The sequence below is a fragment of the Neomonachus schauinslandi genome, chromosome 6 (assembly GCF_002201575.2).
Source record: "Neomonachus schauinslandi chromosome 6, ASM220157v2, whole genome shotgun sequence".
NCBI lineage: Eukaryota > Metazoa > Chordata > Mammalia > Carnivora > Phocidae > Neomonachus > Neomonachus schauinslandi.
This window is the reverse complement of record NC_058408.1, coordinates 117057314-117085178: the sequence shown is the minus strand read 5'-3', so window position 1 is coordinate 117085178 and position 27865 is coordinate 117057314. Positions and strand designations below refer to the sequence as shown.

Genomic DNA, 27865 nt, shown 5'->3' with positions numbered 1-27865 from the left:
TGCCGGATGTGAAGAGCGGGAGCGTGGAGACTCGGAGCCCGAGGTGAGGGGCGGGACGGGCGGCGGGTCTGAGGCTGAGGGCCGCACAATTGGGACCGACCGGGAACTTGGCCCTCTGGGGGTGGGGACAGCGGGACTGAGATTTGGAGTGTATGTTGGGCGGTGGGGTTTCGTTGTAGAGGGAGCCAAGTGAGGGAATCGCTAGTCCATCTGGGGAGATGAAGACAAGGGGATCCAGAGGGACCGAGTTTGAGGAATCCCTTCCTTAGGCCAGGGATGTCGGGGGAGTCCTAGACGGTGGGCATCCAAGGACCTGCAGGTCTGCGACGTCTGCGCCAGCCTGAGGGACACCTTTAAGGGTAGTGAGACGTGGCGGGGGGTGGGGAGGGTGGAGGCTCTTAATTAATTAAAGGCAGTACTTTCACATATTCAAGAGTCACAAACTTGCACAAGGCTTTATTACTCAAAAACTTTCTTCTCTCTATAGCCCCATTTCCTGCCTCCCTGAGGAAATATTTTCAAGCCTTTGAACTTTTCTTCTCCAGAAATTTTACTTCTTCCTCTTCTATCTGCATCTCCTCTCTGTGGTCTTCCTTTATCTGCTTCACTAAATTTGAACACTTCAGTCTGAAATATTTCCTCATTGATTTCCTTTGCCTCTTGGTCAGGCTTTGCTGCTTCCTGTGTGTAGTCAACTATTTGTTTTTCTTTCCCTTTTTCTAGTCATACCCTTGACTACATTTTGCACAGGTTCCTTTTTGAGAGCTCGTCTTGGAATGAGCCTAAATTCAGAGGTGTGGGAATGGGTCCAGAGCTTTGTCTCAAGCTCTCATTATAAAACACTGTTTTCTTCAGTGCCTTTCTTTTGTTAATTAGCCTTGTCTGTTGTCTTCACAGGATTATTCTAAGACCAAGCATAAAGCTATAATATTTTTTGCTGTTTTATAGTATTCCATTTAATAAGCAGGCAACACTCCACTATTCTGTTAAAGGACATATAGGTTGTTTCCAGTTTGGGATATTATAAACAGTGGTGCTTTGAACCAGCACGTGACTTCTGGGTCACCAGTGATGTGGGAACAAAGGCAGAAGGAAATGTAGATAAAATTAAATGTCCATATAACCTGCAGCCCATTGACAAATACTTAAGACAGGCAGAGTATAACCTTCCTCCAGGAAGCTCCCAACTGTTTTAATGTTAATGACTTGCTAGAGGGAAAAATAATCTTGGTTTGACAATAGCGAGGTTGCTGGTATCCTGTGTTCTTTAGCATATGAAGATCCTTTTAGAACTTCCCTTATCTCAAGAATTCTTTCTTGGTCCTCAGCTCTGGAGCTCACCCCACCAAACCTCACCTATGTTCCAAAACTATGTTAGATGTGCCAGACTTACTTTAGACTATACCAAAGTGGAATTCCTGGGTTATAGGATTTGCCCACATTTAACTTCATCACGTAAAGATACTTTGTAAAAGAGTTGTGCCAGTTTACCTCCTAAAGCCAGTGGGATTGCTAGATTAGAGAGTGAGTAAATATTTAATTTTGTAAGCAATTACCAAACTTTTCCAGAGTGTCTGTACCATTTTGCATTCCATTAGCAATGCATGAGAGTTCCAGTTGCTTTACATCTTCACTAGTACTTGATATTGTCAATTTAAAAAACTTAAAATATTTATTTTAGCCATTTTAATGGAGTATATGGCCATATATTATTATGACTTTAATTTGCATGTCTCTAATAGCTAATAATGTTGATTATCTTTTCATGAGCTTATTTGTCATCCTTATATCCCTTTGTAAATATCTGGACAAGTGTTTTTCCCATTTTAAAAAATTGAGCTGTTTCGTTTCTGTTGAGTTTTGACAGTCCTTATTCTATCTTAATATAGGTCCAGGGGCACCAGGTGGTTCCAGTTGGTTAAGCATCTGCCTTCAGCTCAGGTCATGATCCCAGAGTCCTGGGATCAAACCCCCCATCAGGCTCCCTGCTCAGCGGGGAGCCTGCTTCTCCCTCTCCCTCTGCCTCTTCACTCTGCTCCTGCTCTCTCAAATAAATAAATCTTTATAAATAAATAAATCAGTAGATCACTAAATACAGGTCCAAATGCGTGATTTACAGAATTTTCTTTCAATTTGTAGTTTATCTTCTCCTAACAGTGCTGCAGAGCAAAAAAGGTTTTAATTTTGATGAAGTCAAGATTCTCAACTTTTTCTTTTATGGATCTTGCTTTTCGTATTCTAACTGTTAACATAGCACTAGGTCTTGAAGATTTTCCACCTATATTTTCTTTTAAAAGTTTTACAATTTTCCATTTTACATATAAATTTCATTTTGAGTTTTTTTTTAATGAGGTATGAGATTTAGATCAAGTTTCTCTTTTAAAAAATTTTTAAATTTATTTATTTTCTCTTTTTTTAATTAAAAAAGTACTTTTAAAAAAAATTTAAGTAAACTCTGTGCCACATGTGGGCCTTGAACTCACTTGAACTCACGGCCCCAAGATCAAGAGTCACATGCTTTACTGACTGAGCCAGCTAGGCACCACATCTTTTCCCTTTATATCCAGAGATAGGCAGAAAAATGGATATACAACTGCTCCAGCACCATTTGTTGAAAAGACTACTTCCTCTACTAAATTGCCTTTGCTCCATTGTAAGAAATCATTATTTTTAAAAATTATTTATTTTTTAAATAAAGATTTTTTTTTTAAGATTTTATTTATTTGACAGAGAAAGACAGCGAGAGAGGGAACACAAGCAGGGGGAGTGGGAGAGGGAGAAGCAAGACTCCCACCGAGCAGGGAGCCGGATGCAGGGCTCGATCCCAGGACCCTGAGATCATGACCTGAGCTGAAGGCAGTCGCTTAACCGGCTAAGCCACCCAGGCGCCCCTAAATAAAGATTTTATTTATCTGAGAGAGAGAGCTCAAGCAGGGGGAGCAGCAGACAGAGAGGGAGAAGCAGGCTCCCCCCTGAGCAGGGAGCACGATGTGTGGGGCTCCATCCCAGAATCATGACCTGAGCCGAAGGCAGACACTTAACCGACTGAGCCACCCAGGGGCGCCCCTATTTATTTATTTTTTGAGAAGATTTATTTATTTCAGAAAGAGCACACTGAGCGTGTGTTCTGGGGGAGGGGCAGAGGGAGAGAATCCCAAGTGGACTCCAAGCTGAGTGTGGAGCTCAACGTGGGGTTCCATCCCAGGACCCTGAAATCATCACCCAAGCCAAAACCAAGAGTCAGACACTTAACCTTTACTGCTGAGCCAGCCAAGCACCCCTATTTATTTAATTTTAATGATCTCTACACCCAATGTGGGGCTTGAACTAAGGACTCCTGAGATGAAGAGGCACATGCTAGATCTACCTACTGAGCCAGCCAGATGCCCCTGTTGCAAGACATCAAGTGGCCATATCTGTGTGGGTCTAGATCTGGACTCTTCTCTGTTCAACTGATTTATCTGAGTATCCTTTCATCAATACTTAATTGTCTTCATTGCAACTTTATGCTGATTTCTAAACTTGTGTGTAATGAGTTCAACTTTATTCATCTTTTTCAGAATTATTTGGTTATTGTTCCTTTGCCTTTCCATATACATTTTAGAATGTCTATATCTTATAAAAAATATTGCTGGGATTTTGATAGGAAATATGTTAAACCTATATATCATTTTGGGAGAGAATTGACATCTATCTGTACTATGTTGAGTCTTCCAATCTCTGAATACAGTATGTCGTTCATTTACTTAAATCTTTTTGGATTTCTTTCATAAGTATTTTGTAGTTTTTAGCATACAGGTCCTACCTATGTATTGTTATGTAACATTTGTTAGATACCTAAGTATTTTAATTTTGGTGAGCTATCATAAATGGTATTATATTTTTAATTTAAATTTCCACATATTTGGGGGCGCCTGGGTGGCTCAGTCGTGGGGCGCCTGGGTGGCTCAGTCGTTAAGCACTTGCCTTCGGCTCGAGTCATGATCCCAGGGTCCTGGGATCGAGCCCCGCATCGGGCTCCCTGCTCTGCGGGAAGCCTGCTTCTCCCTCTCCCACTCCCCCTGCTTGTGTTCCTGCTCTCGCTATCTCTCTCTGTCAAATAAATAAATAAAATCTTTAAAAAATAAAATAAAATATAATTCTTGTTAGGTATTGCAGATATTGGGGTTGATAGTGGTTTTCTTTTCTCATTCAAGTGGCTATTTCATTGCTCTTAGTATGACATTTCGTTAAAATTGGATCCTGGAATTTTGAGCTATTTTTTGAGGCTCAAGCTCTTTTTTTTTTTTTTTTTTTAAAGATTTCATTTATTTATCTGAGACAGAGAGAATGAGAGAGATAGAGAGCACATGAGAGGGGGGAAGGTCAGAGGGAGAAGCAGGCTCCCCGCTGAGCAGGGAGCCCGATGCGGGACTCGATCCAGGGACTCCAGGATCATGACCTGAGCCGAAGGCAGTCGCTTAACCAACTGAGCCACCCAGGCGCCCGAGGCTCAAGCTCTTAATAAATCTTTTGGTTTTTTGTTTAAGATTTATTTATTTATTTTTGTTTTTATTTATTTAAAGATTTTATTTATTTACTTGAGAGAGAGAGAGAGCATGAGCAGGAAGGTGGGGTATAGGGAGAAGCAGACTCCCCACCCAGCAGGGAGCCTGATTTGGGACTTGATCCCAGGACCCTGGGATCATGACCTGCACCAAAGGCAGATGCTTAACTGACTGAGCCACCCAGGTGCCCGGATTTATTTTAGAGAGAGAGCAGTGGGGAGGGGCAGAGAGAGAAGGAGAGAGAATCTTCAAGTAGATAGATTCCCCACTGAGCGCAGAGCCCATTCCAGGACTTGATGCCAGGACTCTTGAGATCGTGGCCTGAGCCAAAATCAAGAGCCCTACTACGCTCAACTGACTGAGCCATCCAGGCATCCCCTAAATCTTCTGTTTTTAGGAGTTCTTCTCTGATGCCACACTGGCAAGGGAAAGGAAGGTGATATCATTACTGCCCAATAGGGTGGAAGTCCAAGTTCTCCACTTGGCCTCTGTTGACAGTCTGGAGATCGGGAATGGCAGGGATGTTTTATGCTAGTGGACTGTGGTGGCTGTCAGGTTCCCCACTGGACCTTCAATGATAGCACCTTGATAGGAGGGTGAGCTGTGCCATGTCCCAGCCTAGAAGAGGGTATAAGTCTAGGCTTGCTATAGACCTTTGCTGATATGGGTAGGGGGTGGTGTCACACTTTTTTACGTAGAGTTTGGCTGGAACAAGATGTTTATTATCTAAAAGTTTTCTGTCTTATAAGGCTGCCCCTTTCCTGTCCTTTGGCTGGAAAAAACATACTATTCTTAGGCTTTTAAAAATCTGCATCCATTAAAAAAGACAGTCTCTTCAACAAATGGTGTTGGGAAAATTGGATAGCCACATGCAGAAGAATGAAACTGGACCATTTCCTTACACCACACACAAAAATAGACTCTAAATGGTTGAAAGACCTCAATGTGAGACAGGAGTCCATCAAAATCCTAAAGGAGAACACAGGCAGCAACCTCTTTGACCTCAGCCGAAGCAACTTCATCCTAGAAACATCGCCAAAGGCAAGAGAAGCAAGGGCAAAAATGAACTATTGGGACTTCATCAAGATAAAAAGCTTTTGCAAAGCAAAGGAAACAGTCAACAAAACCAAAAGACAACCAGAATGGGAGAAGATATTTGCAAATGACATATCAGATAAAGGACTAGCATCCAAAATCTATAAAGAACTCATCAAACTCAACACCCAAAGAACAAAGAATCCAATCAAGAAATGGGCAGAAGACATGAACAGACATTTTTCCAAAGAAGACATCCAAATGGCCAACAGACACATGAAAAAGTGCTCAATATCGCTCGGCATCAGGGAAATCCAAATCAAAACCTCAATGAGGGGCGCCTGGGTGGCTCAGTTGGTTAAGCGACTGCCTTCGGCTCAGGTCATGATCCTGGAGTCCCGGGATCGAGTCCTGCATCGGACTCCCTGCTCAGCGGGGAGTCTGCTCCTCCCTCTGACCCTCCGCCCTCTCATGCTCTCTGTCTCTCATTCTCTCTGTCTCAAATAAATGAATAAAATCTTAAAAAAAAAAAAAAAACCTCAATGAGATACCACCTCGCACCAGTCAGAATGGCTAAAATTAACAAGTCAGGAAAGGACAGATGTTGGCGGGGATGCGGAGAAAGGGGAACCCTCCTACACTGTTGGTGGGAATGCAAGCTGGTGCAGCCACTCTGGAAAACAGTATGGAGGTTCCTCAAAAAGTTGAAAATAGAGCTACCATATGATCCAGCAATTGCACTACTGGGTATTTACCCCAAAGATACAAAAGTAGGGATCCGAAAGGGTACGTGCACCCCGATGTTTATAGCAGCAATGTCCACAATAGCCAAACTGTGGAAAGAGCCAAGATTTCCATTGACAGATGAATGGATAAAGAAGATGTGGTATATATATACAATGGAATATTATGCAGCCATCAAAAGGAATGAGATCTTGCCATTTGCAACGACGTGGATGGAACTGGAGGGTATTATGTTGAGCGAAATAAGTCAATCAGAGAAAGACATGTATCATATGACCTCACTGATATGAGGAATTCTTAATTGCAGGAAACAAACTGAGGGTTGCTGGAGTGGGGGTTGGGGTGGGAGGGATGGGGTGACTGGGTGATAGACACTGGGGAGGGTATGTGCTCTGGTAAGCACTGTGAATTGTGCAAGACTATTGAATCTCAGATCTGTACCTCTGAAACAAATAATGCAATATATGTTAAGAAAAAAAAAAGAAGAAGAAGAAGAAAGCAGGAGGGGAAGAATGAAGGGGGGGAAATCGGAGGGGTAGACGAACCATGAGAGACGATGGACTCTGAAAAACAAACTGAGGGTTCTAGAGGGGAGGGGGGTGGGAGGATGGGTTAGCCTGGTGGTGGGTATTGAGGAGGGCACATTCTGCATGGAGCACTGGGTGTTATGCACAAACAATGAATCATGGAACACTACATCTAAAACTAATGATGGGGATTAACATAAGAATAAAAAAAATCTGCATCCATTGATATTTTCAGATTGCTGGCTTTTCTTTTTTTCTTTTATTTAATTTTTTTTTTTAAAGATTTTATTTATTTATTCGACAGAGAGAGACACAGCGAGAGAGGGAACACAAGCGGGGGGGGGGTGGGCGGAGAGGGAGAAGCAGGCTTCCCACAGAGCGGGTAGCCCGATGCGGGGCTCGATCCTGGTACTCCGGGATCATGACCTGAGCCGAAGGCAGACGCCCAACGACTGAGCCACCCAGGCGCCCCTCTTTTTTTAAAGATTTTTTTTTTAAGATTTTATTTATTTATTTGAGAGAGCAAGAGCGAGAGAGAGAAGGAGCAGAGGGGGAGGGAGAAGCAGGCTCCCTGCTGAGTAGGGCACCCCAGGTGGGACTCGATTCCTGGACCCTGGGATTATGACCTGAGCCAAATGCAGATGCTTTTTAATCGACTGAGCCACACAGGTGTCCCTATTTTTTAATTTTTTTAAAGATTATATTTATTAGAGAAAGAGAGCTAAAGAGAGACAGAGAGAGCACCAACAGGGGAAGGGGCAGAGGGAGAGGGGGAAGCAGGCTCCCCGCTGAGCAGGGAGCCTGACATGGGCTTGATCTCAGGACCCTGGGATCATGACTGGAGTCAAAGGCAGATGCTTAATTGACTGAGCCACCCAGGTGCCCCACTCATTTTTATTTTAACCAAATTTTGTTATAAGAATAAAGCAGGTTGGGGGGGTGCCTCCATTGCTCAGTTGATTGAGCATCTGACTCATGGTTTTGGCTCATGTCATTATCTAAGGGTTGTGAGATTGAGCCCCACGTTGGGCTCTGTGCAGAGAGGGGAGCCTGCTTAAGATTCTCTCTCTCCCTCTCCCTCTGCCCCTCCCCCTACTCGCATGCTCTCTCTCCCTCAAATAAATAAATAAGTAAATAAAACCTTAAAAGGAAGAAAGCAGGTGGTTGCTTATGACCACAAGGTATTAAGAAGAATTATTTTATTGGTTCTGTTATCATAACAATTATTAAAGCCATAGACAATGGGTTAAAAACTGGGTTTGATCATCAAGGTGAAATTCAGCTTCCATCATTAGTTATATTCTGTAAATATACCTCCTGCTGCAAACAAGTAAGCCAGTATTATTGGTTAAGTGTAAGAGTTTTTATTACAATTAACTATTATAACTAAGAATATTACAGAGAAGTTCCTAGTAATCTAATTACCAAATTTTGTCATGACATTTAAGGCACCCTTGCCTTAACTTGATAAATATTTGTATTCCCAATATGTTCAAGGCATCTGAATATATCCTCTTTTAGGACTCCTATTTTTCTGCAATTTGGAGTATTACTTACTGTTCTTGGTGTATTACCCCAGCTTAATTATCTTTTCTCACCTTCTAGAACATTCAGTAGTTAGCTATTAGAATTTACAGTTTCATCCCTTACAACTAAAGCTAACACTTCCTCTTTTCTTTTGCATCACATTTGAGACCATTGATGGTGTCTTCCAGCTCACCATTTCACTGTACAAATTTTCCTTTATTCTGATATTTCCTTAATATTGTTAGGATTTCTTTCAGATTTTGACACTATTTTTTGACACTATTTTTAATATAAGAATTAACAAAACTGCTCTTTTGCATAAAAGATACTCTTTTATAGGTGCCTTAGTCTCTCATATTTCTCTGAATATATTAGACACATATCTTTCAAAATCTCCTGTTTGGTGTATTATTGGCTTAGTTTCCTTCAGTGTTAGTTTTTGTCCTTCCAGTTGGGTAATGCTCTTTGGGATGTTGGTTTTTCTCAGATGTCATGTGAGAGTTCCTGCTGGCATGACTAAATACTGTTTACCTATATCTTTTATTGGCAACAGGATGGAGTGTGGTATGGTCTGGGTACCAGGAGACAGTAGTGATGTGGCATTCCCAAGGTATCTTAGCTGCTGCCAGACACCAAGGGCACTTCTCTGCCTCCCTGGTTATACTGTGTCAGTCTGGGAGTAGACCCATAGCTGCTTTCTAGCTGTCTGGGCCCAAGGGGGAGGGAGCGCCAGGACTCAGACTGTCTCTAGAGCTTGCATCTTTTCAAGCTGTCATCTTCTGCAGGTTCTGAACTCTGGATCCAACTCTGTGGTCATTCCATCTTTGAATCCCTCAAAATTCCATATCCACTGAGGGTGACCCTTCTCATTTTCCAGCAATGATACCCATTTATGTTTTTAAAATACCTTTTGTCATTTCTATAGTTTTTGGTCAGAAGGCCTACTGAAGTATGTGCTTAAGTGCCATATTGATTCCATTCAATTGTAGACTGGAATATTAGGTAGTGCTTATAGGTGGGGTGGGTGTATCTGTACAAGCTTTGGAATCAAGAGTCTTGGGATTAACTCTCAGCTCTGAAACATATTTGATATTCTTAAGGCCCTTTATATAATTTAATCCATCCTTACCTTCCTCATCTATAAAATGGGGAAAATAATGTTTATAATGTATTCTTGTTACATATATTAAATGAAAAATTTAGTTTTTGCTTTGTTTTCAGCCACAAAAGATTGCACACAAACTAGTCTGATGCTCTCCTGACCAGTGTCCCTTCTCTGATGCTTGGTCCTGAAGGCATTGGAAGCCAAACTTACCCTGGTGCTGTCTGCTGAGCTGTGCAGAATTTCCAACATTGAAGATGGGGCATCAGATGTTCATTTCATTTTTTTGTTTAACTCTAATCAGAAGATTATATCAGGGGCGCCTGGGTGGCTCAGTCGTTGCGTGTCTGCCTTTGGCTCAGGTCGTGGTCCCAGGGTCCTGGGATCGAGCCCCACATCGGGCTCCTTGCTCTGCGGGAAGCCTGCTTCTCCCTCTCCCACTCCCCCTGCTTGTGTTCCCTCTCTCACTGTCTCTCTCTCTGTCAAATAAATAAATAAAATCTTAAAAAAAAAAAGAAGAAGAAGATTATATCAAATGGCCTTAAAAAAAAAAAAAAAAAAAGAAACCGTGGAACACAGATATATTATTCAAGTCCCACAGAATTGAAGCAGATCAGTGTTGAAGGGCAGTGACATATATAGTATTAGCCAAATCAGCTCAAGCTGATATAGCTTGTTTTATAGGAGAACTTCGCTGACTTCTGTCTAACCTTATACAGAGAGACCAGGAACAAAGAGCAGCTGTTATTACACAAGTGGAAGCTGTGTAACCAATTCGTACTGTGAACTTATGAAATCAGTATTTTTAAAAAATTTCCTTTTCAGTATTTTGTAATGCCTCAAAATGTCTCTTGCATTTTGAGCTTATTTCAGTTTATATTGTACTAGTGTACCTCAGCAATTAAATATGCATATTGAAATGATTTCAGTTATGTGAAGTAAAAAAGTATATATAAATATAAAAAATATATAAAAATACCATGTTGCTCTAAACACATTTGAGAGACATGCTTTTGAAAAATTCAATTAAAGGTCTTAGATTCATAATTTTTTTTATTTTGATTTTTTTCATCCTAATCTTTTTTTTATTTTGATTTTTTATTTTTTATTTTTTTAAAGATTTTATTTATTTATTTGACAGAAAGACACAAGCAGGGGGAGGGGAGAGGAAGAAGCAGGCTTCCCGCGGAGCAGGGAGCCCGATGCGGGGGCTGGATCCCAGGACCCTGAGATCATGACCTGAGCCAAAGGCAGACGCTTAACGACTGAGCCACCCAGGCGCCCCACCCTAATCTTTTTTTTAAAAAAAGTATTTATTTATTTATTTGAGAGAGAGCAAGCGCACATGAGCAGGGGGAGGAGCAGAGGCAGAGAGAGAGGGAGAGAATCTTCACACTGAGTGCAGAGCCTGATGCAGGGCTCCATCCCACAACCCTGACATCATGACCCGAATAGAAACCAAGAGTCCGACGCTCAGCCAACTGAGCCAACCAGGAGCTCCTTTTCATCCTAATCTTTTTTTTTTTTTTTTTAAGTTTTATTTTTAAGTAATCTGTACACCCGAAGTGGGGCTCACACTCACAACCTCAAGATCAAGAATCACATGCTTTTCCAACTGAGCCAGCCAGGTGCCCCTCTAATCTGTTTTTCTTTATTTATAATCCTTAAGGTAAGTTAAGGTTTTACAACATTCAGTTTGTAAATTGAAACATAATACTGGTCTTTGTGATTATATGAAATTGTGAAGCCTCAATTTAAAGCTTTCTTTTTACTGTTAGTTCATTTTATTTTATTTATTTTAAAGATTTTATTTATTTTTGAGAGATTGAGCACAAGCAGGGTGGGGAAGGCAGAGGGAGAGGGAGAAGCAGGCTCCCTACTGAGTAGAGAGCCCCATGTGGGGCTCAATCCCAGAACCCTAGGATCATGACCTGAGCCCAAGGCAGACGCTTAACCCACTAAGCCACCTAGGCGCCCCCTGTTAGTTCATTTTAGGTGTGTTTTGCTAAAGTAAAACATTTAACTAAAATTTCTATTACCAAGTTAAAATAAATTCTTTTTCACAGAAAGATTCACAGGACTCAGGATATAATTGTACTTGTGGCTAAGATTTATTACATTATGAGGATGCAAAGCAGAATCAGTAGAGGGGAAAAGGTTCATGGGGTGATATCTAGAAGAAACCAGACCTGAGCTTCCCAGAGTCATCTTAGTGAAGTCACACAGGATGCACTGAATTCCCCCAGCAACACGTTGCAACAATTTTTGTGACTCGGGAGTCAGTCATGGAGACACATCGTGCCCGTTTTACTTGTGGCAGTCACTGAAATTCCAGATGTTCAGAAGGAAAGCCGGTGTTCAGCATACATGTTGTTTGTCAGTTTAGGTGCAGTGAGCCACTCTTATCATTTAGGGCAAGTTTTATATGCGTGTAGGCAACTGTTTACCAGGCAAGTTCTCAGATGCCAGCCAAGGACCAGCCTTGCAAGCAGGCCTTGATGAGGTTAGCAGGTTCAGGCCCGCTGTGTTAATTCTTTTTGGCATGAAATATAAATGGTATAAACAAACCAATTAAACAACCAAAATTGTCAGAATGGATTAAAAAAAGACTCAGTGTCTATAAGAAAGTCTGTATAGGTGTTTGTTTTGTTTTTAAGATTTTATTCATTTATGGGGCGCCTGGGTAGCTCAGTCATTAAGCGTCTGCTTTCGGCTCAGGTCATGATCCCAGATCCTGCTCAGCGGGAAGCCTGCTTCTCCCTCCCTATCTGCCCCCTGCTTGTGTTTCTGCTCTCGCTGTGTCTCGCTCTGCCAAATAAATAAAATGTATAAAAAAAAAGATTTTATTCATTTATTTTAGAGAGAGAAAACAGGTCGGGGAGGGGGGCAGAGGAAGAGGGAGAAGCAGACTCCTCGATGAGCAGGGAGCCTGACGAGGATCTCGATCCCAGGACCCTGGGATCATGACCTGAGCCGAAGGCAGATGCTTGAGAGACCACCCAAGTGCCCCATAGTCTGTACAGATAGTTTTAAATTTAAAGGGATAGAAAAGATGTAACATAGAATAGTAAACAAAAATCTGAAGTAACCATCTTAATATCAGACAAAGTAGACGTCTGAACAATGAAAATTGCCAGAGATAAAGAGAAATAGTATATAATGGAAAATAGAACTGAATAGCCAAAGCTATTTTAAGTAAGCTTTACACCCCCTGTGGGGTTGGAACTGATGACCCTGAGATCGAGTAGCACACACTACCAACTGAGCCAGCCAGGCGCGGCACCTGCCAAAACTGTTTTGAAAAAGAATAAAGTTTGGGGCGTCTGGGTGGCTCAGTTGGTTAAGCGTCTGCCTTTGGCTCAGGTCATGATCCCAGGGTCCCGGGATCGAGTCCTGCATCAGGCTCCCTGCTCAGCGCAGAGCCTGCTTCTCCCTCTCCCTCTGCCTGCCTCTCTGCCTACTTGTGCTCTCTATCTCTCTGTCAAATAAGTAAATAAAATCTTAAAAAAAAAACAAAGTTTGAGGAATTATAGTACCCAGTTTTAAGATTTACTATAAAGCTATAAGAATTAAGATAGTATGGTATTGGTGAAGGGATTGATAGATTAGTGGAACAGAAGTGTCCAGAAATTGACACAAATATGGCCAATTGATTTTTGATAAAGTTGAAGAAATTCAATGGCAAAATGATAGTCGGGGCACCTGTGGCTCAGTCCTTAAGCATCTGCCTTCGGCTCAGGTCATGATCCCAGGGTCCTGGGATCAAGCCCCGCATTGGGCTCCACGCCCAGCGGGAAGCCTGCTTCTCCCTCTCCCACTCCCCCTGCTTGTGTTCCGTCTCTCACTGTCTCTATCTCCGTCAAATAAAGAAATAAAATCTTTAAAAAAAAAAAATGATAGTCTTTAACAATTTAGTGCTAGAATGATTGGATATCCATTTGCAGATGAAATGAACCCTAATTGAAACCTCACACTTTATATGCTAACTCAGAATTGATCACAGATCCAAATATAAAACTATAAAATGATTTGTTGATTAAACCCCTTAGTGATCAGGTTACAGTAACAGCAATTGAAATATATTCTAAGAATGCCTCCCTTATGGTCTGTGTAACAGTAATATCACCACCATTGTTTTATAAATGAGGAAACAGGCAAATAGAAGATTAGTAACTTAAAGGCACATATCTTGTAGGTGGGTTTTGCGGTAATGGTTTATGAGGGATTTGTGTGACAAAAGAAGATGGTGAAGCAAGGGGTGGGAAGCAAATGTTTTAGAAGACTTTCTCAGGACAGTCTCTTGATATTGGAAACTTGCTTTTCCTGATGATTCTGTTAATAAATCAGCTCATCTGTGTGGTATTGCCTGTTCTATTCCTTGGCATCACTGCTTCATTGGCATCACTGCTTCAAAGGAAACACCCATCATCCATGGACTGGAAAGGTGAAGTGGTTTACCACCCCCCCACCATAGCCTGTGTTCCTTGTCCTGACATTGGACCCCGCTAGACTGTCCAGTGCTGAGATGCCTCACCCTGCCCTTACCTTACCACATTTAACAAGTTCTATTTTGAATCTCTCCACACCATTTTGAGTTTGTCCTTATAAATGTCACACTTCTCTCAGCAAAGTTATACCTTGATCCTTATATATTTATTGCAATATGAATAGAATTTAATCATATTTCATCAGATTACTGTTGGCAAACAGGAAAGCTTTCAGATAATTTATTTAAATAGCTCAAATATCTTGCTAGTATTTCAGTAGTTTTTTCTTCATTTGGTCTTCAATTTGTTTTGTTTTTTTTTGGTTTTTTAGATTTTATTTATTTATTCATTAGAGACAGAGAGAGAGAGGCAGAGGGAGAAGCAGGCTCCCAAGGAGCAGGGAGCCCGACGCGGGACTCGATCCCAGGACTCTGAGATCATGACCTGAGCCGAAGGCAGACGCTCAACCATCTGAGCCACCCAGGCGCCCCTTCAATTTGTTTTTAAAACTCAATTCTTTTTAATAGATAATCTACTTTTATTTCTTGAATTATTGCATTGATAAAAATTTGGGGACCATATTTTTTTTTAAAGATTTTATTTATTTATTTGACAGAGACACAGGGAGAGAGGGAACACAAGCAGGGGGAGCGAGAGAGGGAGAAGCAGGCACCCCACAGAGCAGGGAGCCTGATACGGGGCTCGATCCCAGGATCCTGGGATCATGACTCGAGCCAAAGGCAGACGTCTAACAACTAAGCCACCCAGACGCCCCTGGGGACCATATTAATAATAGTGATACTAAGTACCCTTGTTTGGTTACCAGATTTAATTTGATGGAGTTCTTTTGGTGTTATATCATTAGGTAAAATGTTGCATCGGGCTATCAAAAACCTTTAGTTCTGTTACAAAAGTATATCCTCCCTTCTCCTTTTCTAAAATCATGTTCAGAGTCTCATGACATTTTATCTATATTCCAGTCACAAGAACCCTGTTTGGTTATTAATAAAATCCGGGGAGGTGCTTTACCAGCTCAGTCACTCCTCTGAGACTTTCTGCCTCTTGCCATGATTGTCATCTGGGGCAGTGATACAGACTTTTTTCCCCCCCTAAGGTTGTACAAATTGCCACAAATGTGGTGGCTTAAAACAAATTCTCTCACAGATCTAGAGGCCAGAAGTCTGACATCAAGGTGTTGGTAAAATTGGCTCCTTCTGGAATTTCTGAGAGGGACTCCATTCCAGTCCCCTCTCCAAGCTTTTGGTGGCTGCCAGCAATCCGTGGTGTGCCTTGGTTTGTGACTGCCCTACGATCTCAGCCTCCATCTTCACGTGGCTTTTTCTTCTGTGTATCTCTGTACAGCTCCTTTTCTGTGTCTTATAAGGACACCCATCATTGGATTTAGGGCCCATCCTAATCCAGGATGATCTCATCTTGAGATCCTTTAATTATATCTACCAAAACCTTATTCCAAATAAGGTCACCTTCACAGGTTCCAGGGATTAGGACTTGGACATATCCTCTTGGAAGGCCACTATTAAACTCACTACAGTACTAACCTGTTTACTAAATGTAACAACTTGCCCAAGCCCCTGTTTTAGTCAGGAATGATGCCAGGCACTGGAAATATGAAGGTGACTAAGATGATATCTTTTTTAACATCACAGAGTCTGATTTCAAAAAACGATATAAAAACCCTCACACCCATATGAGATATTAGTGCAGAGATAAATACAAATCTTGTGGAAACACAAATTAGGATACTCACAAAGGAATTCCTTAAAAAGAATGTTTGCCTAAAACTGCCCTGTATGAGGGGCGCCTGGGTGGCTCAGTCGTTAAGCATCTGCTTTCGGCTCAGGTCATGATCCCACTGGGATCGAGCCCTGCATCGGGCTCCCTGCTCAGTGGGGAGCCTGCTTCTCCCTCTCCCACTCCCCCTGCTTTTACTTTCTCTCATTCTGTCAAATAAATAAAATCTTTTTTAAAAAATAGTAAATTTTATGAAATCTAAGTATAGATCAAATATTTTTAATGAAAATTTAGCATCTGAATTGAGATGCTCTTCAGTGAGAAATACACAGCAGATATTGAAGATTTAGTAAAAAAAAAAAAGCTTCATTGTATTGTCTCCATTTCCTCATCTATGATACTTGATTGACAACACCTTCACTGTAATGATGTACCAGCAATCTATTTGGAAGAGCATTGTCAGTTTCAAATTTTACATCCTTTTATTACTGGAGAGTTTACAGTGCCTCCTAATTAATGGTAGGGTGGAAGAGGAGTGGAGTATTAGAAAAGTATTCCCAGGGGCGCCTGGGTGGCTCAGTCGTTGAGGGTCTGCCTTCGGCTCAGGTCACGGTCCCAGCGTCCTGGGATCGAGCCCCGCATCGGGCTCCCTGCTCGGCGGGAAGCCTGCTTCTCCCTCTCCCACTCACCCTGCTTGTGTTCTCTCTCTCTGTCAAATAAATAAATAAAATCTTAAAAAAAAAAAAGTATTCCTGCATCACAAAGTAAAAACTACTGGTTCTTGGAGGAGCAGGACAGCAGTGTGCTAAGAATAAGGGACTTATAAAATCCAAAGTGATGAAAGTGTGTGAAATAAATACTAGAGTTATAAAATTCTTTACAATAAAAAATGTAAAGTACCTTGATAATTTTTATATTGATTACATGTTGAAGTAATATTTTGAATATTTAAAAAATAAAATGTTATTAAAGTTAATTTCACCTGTTTCTTGTTCCCTTTATTATGTGACCACTATAAAATTTAAAAATACATCTATGGTTCTCATTTCTTTTTTTTTTTAACTAAAAAACATTTTTAAATTTTAGATAAAAAGAGAGTACGTGACCAGCAGGGAGGAGCAGAGGGCAAGGGAGAAGAAGGGGGAAAGAATCTCAAGCAGACAATGAGCTAAGGGCAGACTCCAATACCAGGGTCCATCCCACAATCCTGTGATTGTGACCTGACCCTGAGATCATGACCTGAGCCCAAACCAAGAGTCAGATATGAAATGAAGAGTCAGATGCTCAACCAACTGAGCTACCCAGGCACCCCATCTTATTATATTTCTATTGGACAGCACTGCCAGATCTAAAATGGTGAAAGGGAATGAGATTAGGGAAGAAAGAATATTTCACAGAAGAGAAAGAGGTATTCTTGGTCATGATAATTAGTTAATGAATGTATGGATTTAGTTTTATCCCAATGTATTATTCTTGCTAGACCCCCCTCCCTCACCTTTTAAAAAAATAAACAGGATGGGACGCCTGGGTGGCACAGTCAGTTGGGCGTCTGCCTTCGGCTCAGGTCATGATCCCAGGGTCCTGGGATCGAGTCCCACATGGGGCTCCCTGCTCTGCGGGGAGCCTGCTTCTCCCTCTGCCTCTGCCTCACTCTCTGTTTCTCATGAATAAATAAATAAAATCTTAAAAAATAAATAAACAGGAATGTGAAAGGGTAAGAAGGAAGAGTATTTGCCCAAGATCTCAGTGTTAATCTCCACCTTTGGGCATGGGGAGCAGTCAGAGCAATAGTAGTCCCCCTTTGTCTTGAGAGGAATTTACTGAATCTGGGCCACATTCTTAATGCATTCTGAGTGAAGTATCTGAAAAAAAAAAGAACTCTTGATAATATCTCTGGAAATTTTGAAGTCAGAGATCTCTGTCAAATAAAAAAAAATCTTTAAACATTTTATTCTCTTAATTTTTTTGCCTTTTTAAAAGAGGATTTTATTTTATTATTTTTTAAGTAGGCTCCACACCCGATGTGGGGCTTGAACTCAGGACCCTGAGATCAGGAGTCACACACTCTACCAACTGAGCCAGCCAGGTACCCCATAACTTTTATTTTTAGTGGTGGTAAAATACACATAACAAAATTTACCATCTTAACCATTTTTTAAAAATATTTTTATTTTTATTATTTTTTAAAGATTTTATATATTCATTTGAGAGACAGAGACAGCACAAGCAGGGAGAGAGAGACAGAGGGAGAGGGAGAAGCAGACTCCCTGCTAAGCCAGGAGCCTGACATGGGGCTCCATCCCAGGACTTGGAGATCATGACCCGAGTAGAAGGCAGACGCCCAACCATCTGAGCCACCCAAGTGCCCCCAAAATATTTTATTTTTAGAGGGTATGAACGGGGGGAGGGGCAGAGGGAGAGAGAGAATCTCAAGTTGACTTCCCACTGCCTTGAGACGGCCCTATTTCACAACCCTGAGGATCAGGACCTGAGCTGAAATCGAGTGACTGAGCCCCCCGGGAGCCCCTGAACCATTTTTTAAACTACAAAGAGCAGAACCAGAATACAAGAGAAGAGTTGAAAAATGAAAGAAAAAATGCAGAAGAACATCTAGAAGAGAAATATGCATGGGTGTGAAGAACTTCACACACACACACTCAAACACAGCCTTGACTGCATTCTATAGAGGACATTATCACACTATCCTCTTCCTTCTGGGGGATTTGTCACCCTCAGTGATCCTGCCCCCATAGTCACATTTTTGTATAGTCCCCTCCCACATTGTGTGAGGGTTGCCTTTGCAATCAATAGGATGCAGCAGAAGTGGTTTGTCACTTCTGAGGCAAGGTTCTAAAGGACACTGGCTTCTGCCTCTCTCTCTCTCTCTCTCTCTCTCTCTCTCTCTCTCTCGGATTGGTTGCCCTGAGGGAAGCCAGTTGCCATGTTGAGATGCTCTCCTGGCCAGGAAATGAGGCACCTGCCAATAGTCGTGTGGTGCGCCATCCTGGAATCGGATCCTTGAGCCCTGGCCGAGCCTTCAGGTGACTGCAGCCTGGCTGAGAGTTGCAATGCCACCTCAAGAGAAAACCTGAGCCAGAACTGCACAGATGAGCTGCTCTGACTCTCAGAAATGGTGTGAGATAATAAACATTTGTTGTTTTAAGCCACCAGATTATGGGTTATTTGTTATGTAACAACTAATAAACTGCCTGCGAATTTGTGAGTCTGTAGCAATTTCCTAAGAACTATATTGGAAAGGACACTGGTCCCACTATTATAATATATGCACAGGCGGTTTGTTGGACGCCACCTGAAATTCTGGACATCAACATATTGAGTAGATAGAAGACCAACAGAGTGACTTAGAAAAAAACAAAACAAAACAAAAACAGCATCACTTCCTTGGGACTTCATTCCTTTTGTCACTTCCCTTATTTATGTCAATTGAGTTCCCCTTCAGCAGGTTCCTCTGGCTGTAAATCTAGAGCCTCTTAAATTGGTGGGAGTGTTGACACTCCTCTCACCAGCTATTTCTTCTGGAACTCTGTGTTCAACTTGAGTTTCACTTCCAGCGTTGTAACTTTTGATTTCTTTGCTGCAATTTCATCTTTATTGGCCAATTCCCCCTTAATTATTTTTTTTTAAATGCCACTTGAATGTGTATAGTAGTCTGACTCCATATTTGACCTTTGATTGATGACAGCTTTCAAGCTCCACCCCTCTTTTCTTCTCCCTCTGCCCTGTGTCACATCAAGGTGATGTGAAAGCCCGGGCACTCCCCTCTTTGACTCTGGAGGATAGTTCCAAGTCACACAAGCCCCAGCTCCAGCCCCACCCCTTAGTCACAATAAAACCTTTAAGGCAGTCCTTCCCAGCTCTCTCAAGCCATTTTTGGACTTGAGTGGTAACTATCCCTGTTCACTCCAGAAAGCCTCATTTTTTTGGTAAAGATTTTATTTATTTGACAGAGAGAGAGAGAGCACAAGCAGGGGCAGCAGCAGAGGGAGAGGGAGAAGCAGGCTCTCTGCCGAGCAGGGAGCCCGATGTGGGGCTCGATCCCAGGACCCTGGGATCATGACCTGAGCCCAAGGCAGATGTTTAACTGACTGAGCCACCCAAGGGCCCTCCAGAAAGCTTCATTATATGAGTAATAAACCTTTTTATACCCTCTTTGGGCATGTGGAGTGCCATCAGTTTTGATATCCAAACTGAATTTGTGATGGCTCGGAGTCCATCTCATTTCTTCAGGGTATCAAAGATAAACACAGCTGGGGCGCCTGGGTGGCTCAGTTGGTTAAGCGACTGCCTTCGGCTCAGGTCGTGATCCTGGAGTCCCGGGATCGAGTCCCGCATCGGGCTCCCTGCTCCGCGGGGAGCCTGCTTCTCCCTCTGCCTCTGTCTCTCTCTCTGTCTCTCATGAATAAATAAATAAAATCTTAAAACAAAAAACAAAAAAACAAAAAAACAAACAAACAAACAAAAAAGATAAACACAGCTGGACATTAGTTAAGGCAGTAAAAATAGATTCTATCTAGTAACTACTGACAGTAGGGGAAAGAGCTGAGAATTCTAATTTTGTGGAGGTGATAGGATATTTTAAAAGGAGAATGTGGTGGGGAACAAGCAGAGACTCATGTAAAGTCAGAAATGAAATATTAAAAAGTATAAATGTGGGGCGCCTTGGTGGCTCAGCTAGTTAAGCATCCAACTCTTGATTTGGGCTCAGGTCATGATCTCAGGGTCCTGAGATGGAGCCCTGCCTGAGGCTCCACGTTGTACACAGAGCCTGCTTAAGATTCTCTCTCCCTCTGCCCCTCCCACTCAAGAGCGTGCTCTCTCTAAAAAAATTAAAAGTATAAATGCAATTAGGTCAGCTGCATCTGTAATTATCGGAATTAGAATTCTGTCCTCCCTCAGAGACTGAGAGACAGGCCCTATCCTTCCTGAGGAATACATTTCATTTCAAGGAAACAGCTTTCAGGTCCTTGACAAAGATACTTCTGAGTTCTAGGAGATATAGATACATCTGAAAGGGACAGAGGAAGAATTCATAATTAGTGAATGCTCTAAGGGAAGTCAGCGGCCTGTCCTCACTGTTGGCTGGCACAAACAGTAAATTCTGGCAGAGTTGAGTTTTTTGGGCTGACATTTTAATGGTCTGTGTGTGGCTGACAGGCAAGGTGTAGGGAGGTGGGCATGGGAGCGGCTACCAACAGCCTCATGTTGGTAGATGCCATGCTAGAGTTTATTTGTCTCTCAGCAGAGGTCTGGACAGAATCCCTATGTGCTCAGAGTTCTGCAGTTCTCAGTAACTAAAACAGTTTACCAGTGGGAGACAGAGCCCACACAACTACAACTGTTGCTGTCTGTGTGTGAATTGAGTAACGGATTTGCAGTGACTGATTACCAACAGACTTTGAAAGAAGAGATGTGACTTGTCACTGATCATGATGTGCAGCCATTATTAGTGTTATGATTTGTAGGACCGAAGAGCTAGCAGCTGAGTTTGTACTTTATGCGATTACTGACAGTTAATATGAAGTGGTAACTGAAGTTTGAATTATGTTGTTGGGGTACTGGTATTATTTAAACCATGCATCCGTGCAGAGGACTGCCTGTTGAATATAGTGCTGTCACTTTTTTTTTTAAGATTTCATTTATTTGACAGAGAGATAGCGAGAGAAGGAACACAGCAAGCAGGGGGAATGGGAGAGGGAGAAGCAGGCTTCCCGCTGAGCAGGGAGTCTGCTTCTCCCTCAGACCCTCCCCCCTCTCATGTGCTCTCTCTCATTCTCTCTCTCTCAAATAAATAAATAAAATCTTTAAAAAAAAAAAATAATAATGTGAATAAATATTTGAAAGTTGTATGTTATATACAAAGTTTGAAATCGTGCAATTCTCTTAATACTTTAAAAAATTATTGGGAATCATAGGATTTTAAAACTCAAACAACAAACTGAGGTCAGTATTTGTTATTACTATACATAATCCCTTTCACCTTAACCACACAAAATTTAACTCTATCATGTATCAGTCTCCTGTAAGTGCTGTTTATGTGCTTTGAAACATTCATTTTGTGAATGATCTGCAGACTTGTGCTGCTATTTTAATATTCAGTGTTGCTAAAATAAAAATCTTTTTTTTAAACCAACTAACCCAAATATTTACTTAGGAGTGGTATTCATGCTTGTGCTCTAAAACATGCCTGAAAATTGGTAACTTTGGAATAGAATTTTTGTTTTTATTTATTTTTTAAAACACAGAGTTTAAAAAAATAAATAAAACACCGAGGTTTTTTTTTTTTTTTATATTTTATTTATTTATTTGTCAGAGAAAGAGCGTGAGCTAGCACAAGCAGGGGAAGCAGCAGGCAGAGAAGCTGGCTCTCCACTGAGCAAGGAGACGGATGTGGGACTTGATCCCAGGACGCTAGGATCATGACCTGAGCCAAAGGCAGATGCTTAACAGACTGAGCCACCTAGGCGTCCCAGAATTTTTATTTTTAATACAATCTGAATTTGATGCACTATGCAGTTGAATTGGTAGTTTAATTCTGTTAAATACTCAGAAAATATGAAGCAAAATTAAAACAAAATTTCTCTATCCTATTGGTAGATTTATGCTCTTTGAGAATGCATTTACTGCATTTATTCCAATGGGAAAATTAGTACTCGATTATCTAGAGAGTAAATCTTGCCTTGTCTTCACTTACACATTCCTCACATCACTACTATGTACTATAAATATGTGGGTTTCATTGTTTTGGGGTTTGTTGAATCCTGGTTTTTAAAAAACAGCTTCAACTTCAAAAAACTTAACAAAATCTTTATAATAGACATTTTGGAACAATTGGGGAAATTTGAATATGGAGTTGACATTAGAGGGTTTTTATGGAATTACTGTTAAATTTTATAGGTGTGATAATGTTATTGTGATCATGTAGGAGTATGTCCTTAATCTTAGAAGATATATGATGACATATTCAGGGCTGAAGTGTCACCATAAATGACTATACATTTAGATAGATAAAACAAACATGTTAAAATATAACAGCTGTCGACTCTAGGTGAGGTGTTTATGTCTGCTCATTGAATTCTTTCAAATTTTCTATTTGAAATTATTAGTAAGAGCCGGGACATATATTGACCAAGAAAATGTTTATATTCTTCACTGAAAACATGCTATAATAGTTATGCCCTTAAAATGCTATTTTTGTAACATGTCAGAAGATTGTGCACAGTCATCTAAGGGAGATCGGGCTGTGTGCGATAGTCGTTTTCTTTTAGTTTTTGTCTATTTTTATTCATCTACAACTTTTATGTATTGCAAGTAGTTTTGAGAAGCTGGCACCATCATGTTTTATCATCATTACTACTACTGCCAACACCACCACCTCGGTGGTGGGAGAAGCTCTGTCACGGGCTTGCTTTCTTTTTCAATGCTCGCACTGCGTGTACTCCCGAGTCTTCAGTCCGCGACAGTCTGCGACGGCTGAAAGTAGGCCTCCCTCCCCCTGGCGGTTCTCCCCGACGCAGCTCCGGCCCCCCCGCCCTCCGGAGCCGGGCTCCTGCCGCGGGGCCTGACGGGAAACGCCCCTCCTGGTCTGCGGCAAGAGTCGCGCGGGAGCCGGGGTGGGCGTTTCGGCGCATGCGCTGCCCGAGCTGGGCCTTGTGCCTGGGCGAGGCGGGGACTGGAGCGCGGTTGGGGCGCGGCGGGTGTTGAGAAAGAGCTGCGCCCGCGGTGGGGGCGGGGTTCGGGCGCGGATTTGGGCTTCAGGTCCCAGCCCGCAAGAGCTGCCCCCGCGGGCGGATCGCGGCGCGGCCTTTGTTCGCATACCTGCGCCTGGGGGTTCTCAGGCTGCGGTAGTGTAGGCGGCTCCTGTTCGTAGGCCGCAGCGCGCTCAGTGATTAATGCAGGGAGTCCTCACCGTTCTGCTCTAATAGATTAGGAAACGGAGACTCAAGACAGGCCCGCGAGCGCCTCGGCCCGCGCAGCCCGCGGGAGACGGCGCTAGGAGGCACATCCACAGCTGTCTCCTCTCTAAAAAACGATTCTACCTAAACCCGGCGACCTAGCCCACCCAGCACTGAGCCAGGGGGCATCGCCGTCAAGTATAATGTGGAATCCGGCTTGTCGTGGGGCACTTGTATTTCCGTGATTCTTGGTGTCTCTTCAGCCTTCTTGGGTCACACTTCATAATGGTTAGTTACGCGTCTAGTCTGAACTGTCCAGCCTGTGTGTCCTCAGTGGTCCTGGTTTGGGTTTTTTGAGGGACCAGCCCAAGATTCCGGGGCGCAGGAAGTTCCAAGATTTGAGACCCTTATAGTAGGTTACAAGTAAAATGATTTTGGCCCTGACGTTCATGTCCCGGTTCCTAGGAACAAAGCAGCTTCCTAAGGTAGAGGAATCCCACCTGGAAGATAGCCAGTCTGAACGGCGACCTCCCACCAGGGCTGCAGAGCAGAGGAGGACTAGGCAGAGAAAGAGCAGACGCTAGATTTGGAAGGCTAGTAGCAATATGTGATCCTTGTGTTCTGCAAGCCACCCGTCAAACTGTTGACAACCTGAGTCTGAGCCAAGTTTCAGGAGAGGTGAGCTGGGGCTAAGGCCAAAGGGCAAGCCTGCCAAGGACAAGTCACTTCATTTGAGAGTTTGAGAGAGGTGGTCTGGGGGAAAGAAATACCATCTACCACCAAGAAAATTCTATCTCAGACCTCCCTAACAGCCATTCTTTCAAATGCTCCCCTGAGGGGCTCTCATTACCATACGCAGCTTTGAGAGATGTGGTTGCTTCCTCCATTCTGACTTCACAGACTCAGAAAATAGTGTAGGAAAAGAACTTCCTGGATTACCTGTTTCTGCTTACAATGAAAGATGAAAAACACTGAGCTAGAGAGGGTAAATGTCCAGGTCATCCTGTTCATTTGTGGCCTAAGCAATAGTCGGATTTTCAGGTACAGTTAAGTCAAAACGGGTTTTTGTCAAAAGACTGAGAAACTACTGCCAAGGTAGTTATGGACCACAGGATGTTCTCCTACAGGAGGGTGTTTTATCCAGCTAGTGAGTGGAGTTTTATAGATGGGAGAATCCAGGAGGTGCAAGGCAGGTCAGATCTCTTGTGATTATTCTTTCTTTCTTCTCCCCTAGCTCCACCTTTGTAGTTCCCTACATGTTTCCTAGTTCCTCAGAAAATGAATAGATCTCAGGTGAGTTGTTTATTGTTCTTCTCCCTATTTTGTTTACCGTGACTGTCTGAGACTTTTAAGGGTCAGTAGGTTAGAATGGAAATATAGAAATAGATGAAAATCAGCTTCAGGGAAAATATCCAGGACTGCATCAATATCAGGAGTAGCATGCAGAAATAGGCAGGTTTTATGATATTGCAGCCAAATTTGTCTGATTTTTCTTTTGTATGTTTTATTTTTATTTTTTCCCCCAAGATTTTATTTATTTACTTTAGAAAGAGAGGATGCATGTGAGTGGGGGGAGAAGAGAGGGAGGAAGAGGGAGGGGAAAAGAATCTCAGGCAGACTCCACGTGAAGCCCGACTCTGGGCTGCATCCCACCCCTGGGGTCACGACTCCAGCAGAAACAAGAGTCAGATGCTCAACCTACTGAGCCACCCAGGCACCACTTTATTCTTATTTTTATTTTTTTTAAAGTAGGCTCCACACCCACATGGGGCTTGAACTCACAACCCTGAGATCAAGAGTCGCATGCTCCATTGACTTAGCCAACAAGGTGCCCTTAAATTTGTCTGATTTTTCTGATGGTTATAGCAAAAATGCAGACATTCTTTGTTGCATGATTTGAATTGGTCCTTAAATTGTCATGCTAATTCCTCATAAGACACAAGAGTTCTAAAAAATGTTCCTGCCCTGATTTTCCTGTAGGTAACAGTAAATAATCTTTCAGGGACTATGGGCGATCAATACAGCCTGCTGCCTGTAATTGCTCCTCAAGGGAAGCAGGACACTTTGTGCTGAAGGAGAATTCAGTCAATCCAGGTTTCTACAGGCCCAAGCGCCGTAGTCCCATAGACCTCTTTCTGATGATCCCACTTGATCCAGGCATATAGCCAGGGATGTCTCCAAGAAAGAATGGATTATACCACCTTCAGATAATCTCCTTTAATATTATGAATAGATTGTGCAGCAGATGGATTAAAGTTGTATTTTCTGGCAAATGTTTCCCCATTTCCCTTTCATATTTCAACCAAATCACTTGTTGGATCTGTCTGGTAAGGGGCAATGGAGATCTTATTATGGCAAATATCATGGATCCTTTAGTACTTAAGTTGCCTTAATTGAGGTAATACTCAGTGAATTGAGCATTCTGTCCAGTTTTGGTGCTCATGTCCAGTCTCTCCTAGAAAGTCTTCTTGGTTGGTTTCTGGTCTATTCCTCCTTCTGTGATTACTTCTTTTCTGTCTTTTCCATAGTGTCTTCTTCCTCTTCTTGCCTCTTGTTATTGTTTCTCCCACAGTGTCCATTACTGATCTCCCATTGTGCTCACTCTCTTGGTCTTGCTGGCTAATCTCTTCTCTCTGGGGATGTGGCGTTTGCTGGGATGCTTGAATCTGGCTCTCGAGTCCCGATCTCTCCCCTACCCTGGACCCTAATGGCCAACTTGCTGGACATCTCTGTATAGCTTATCTAAAGGCCCTTCAAACTCTACAGATCCAAAAGGAAAGTTGTTATTAACAGCCAGCCCCCCTGCCACCCTTCTTTATTTCCAACCAAATGTTATCACCAGCCAACCCATTGTCCAGGTAAAAAACACAACATTTTTTCTCTCTCTTTTTTTTAAGATTTTATTTATTTATTTGACAGAGACAGCGAGAGAGGGGACACAAGCAGGGGGAGTGGTAGAGGGAGAAGCAGGCTTCCCGCTGAGCAGGGAGCCCTATGTGGGGCTCAATCCCAGGACCCTGGGATCATCACCTGAGCTGAAGGCAGACGCTTAACGACTGAGCCACCCAGGTGCCCCCTCTTCCTTTTTTAATGAAATTGAAATAAAGTGCACAAATCCTAAGGGTACAACTTGATGAATTTTTCATATGCTCTGCATCTGGCTAGCTATCACCCAGATCAAGGTAAGAGTTATTTTCTGCAATGTGAAGGCTTCCCTTGTGTTCTTTCCAAGACAATACTTGCCCACTCTCACTTAATGGTAACCATTATTTTGACTTCTATTATCATATATTAGTTTTGTCTAATTTTAAACTTCATATAAATAGAATCATGCAATATATATTCTTTTGTGTCTTTTTTTTTTTTTTAAGATTTTACTTATTTATTTGACTGAGAGAGTGAGCACAAGCAGGGGGAGCATCAGGCAGAGGGAGAAGCAGGTTCCCCACTGAGCAGGGAGCCCAGGACCCTGGGATCATGACCTCAGCCGAATGCAGATGCTTAACCCTTAACCGACTGAGCCACCCAGATGCCCCTGGTCTGACTTCTTTTATTCAGTGTTCTGTCTGTGAGATCATCCATGGGTAGCACTAGTTTGTTTTTTTTCCCCTGTGTGGCTATACCACAGTTTATCCATTCTCCTCTGGATGGATATTTGGGCTTTTTCTAATTCTGGCTTTTGTACATGTCTTTTGGTATACATATGCTCTTGATTTTGAAGGATCTCAACCTAGAAGTGGATTCGAGGGGTCATAGAACATATATATGTTTGGCTTTGACAGATTCTGACAGATGGTTTGACAAAGTAGTTGCACTACTTGACACTCCCACCAGCCATATGCCAGTCCTGTTGCACCCTAGCCTTGACACTTGACACTTGACAGCATTTGGTATTGTTTGTGAGGTGGTTTTCTTTTTTCTTATGAATTTGGTGGGTGAGTGTAGTGGTATCTCATTGTGATTTTATTTTGCACTTCTCTGAAGAGTGATGATGTTGAGCATCTTTTCATGTTAACTGACCATTTTGATATCTTCTTTTAAGTTATTTTTTCTTTCTTTCTTTCTTTGTCAGAGAAAGAGAGAGACAGCAGGCAGAGGGAGAAGCGATGTGGGGCTCGATCCCAGACCCTGGGACCATGACCTGAGCCGAAGGCAGACGCTTAACCGACTGAGCCACCCAGGTGTCCCTTGATATCTTTTTTTTTGAAATGTGTTTCAGTCTTGTCCATTA

General features: G+C 42.3%; 1 long non-coding RNA gene and 1 other non-coding gene across 2 annotated transcripts; one reads left to right on the top strand and one right to left on the bottom strand.

The window, feature by feature from the left end:
* The first annotated feature begins 14 nt into the window (after positions 1-14).
* On the top strand, positions 15-27718 carry LOC110589543. Its single transcript, XR_002480894.1, has 3 exons — positions 15-43; positions 24869-24927; positions 27707-27718. It is a non-coding gene; the product is annotated as an uncharacterized LOC110589543 (long non-coding RNA).
* Positions 17737-17809, bottom strand: TRNAR-CCU. The gene has a single exon. It is a non-coding gene; the product is annotated as a tRNA-Arg (tRNA).
* Positions 27719-27865: the final 147 nt, after the last annotated feature.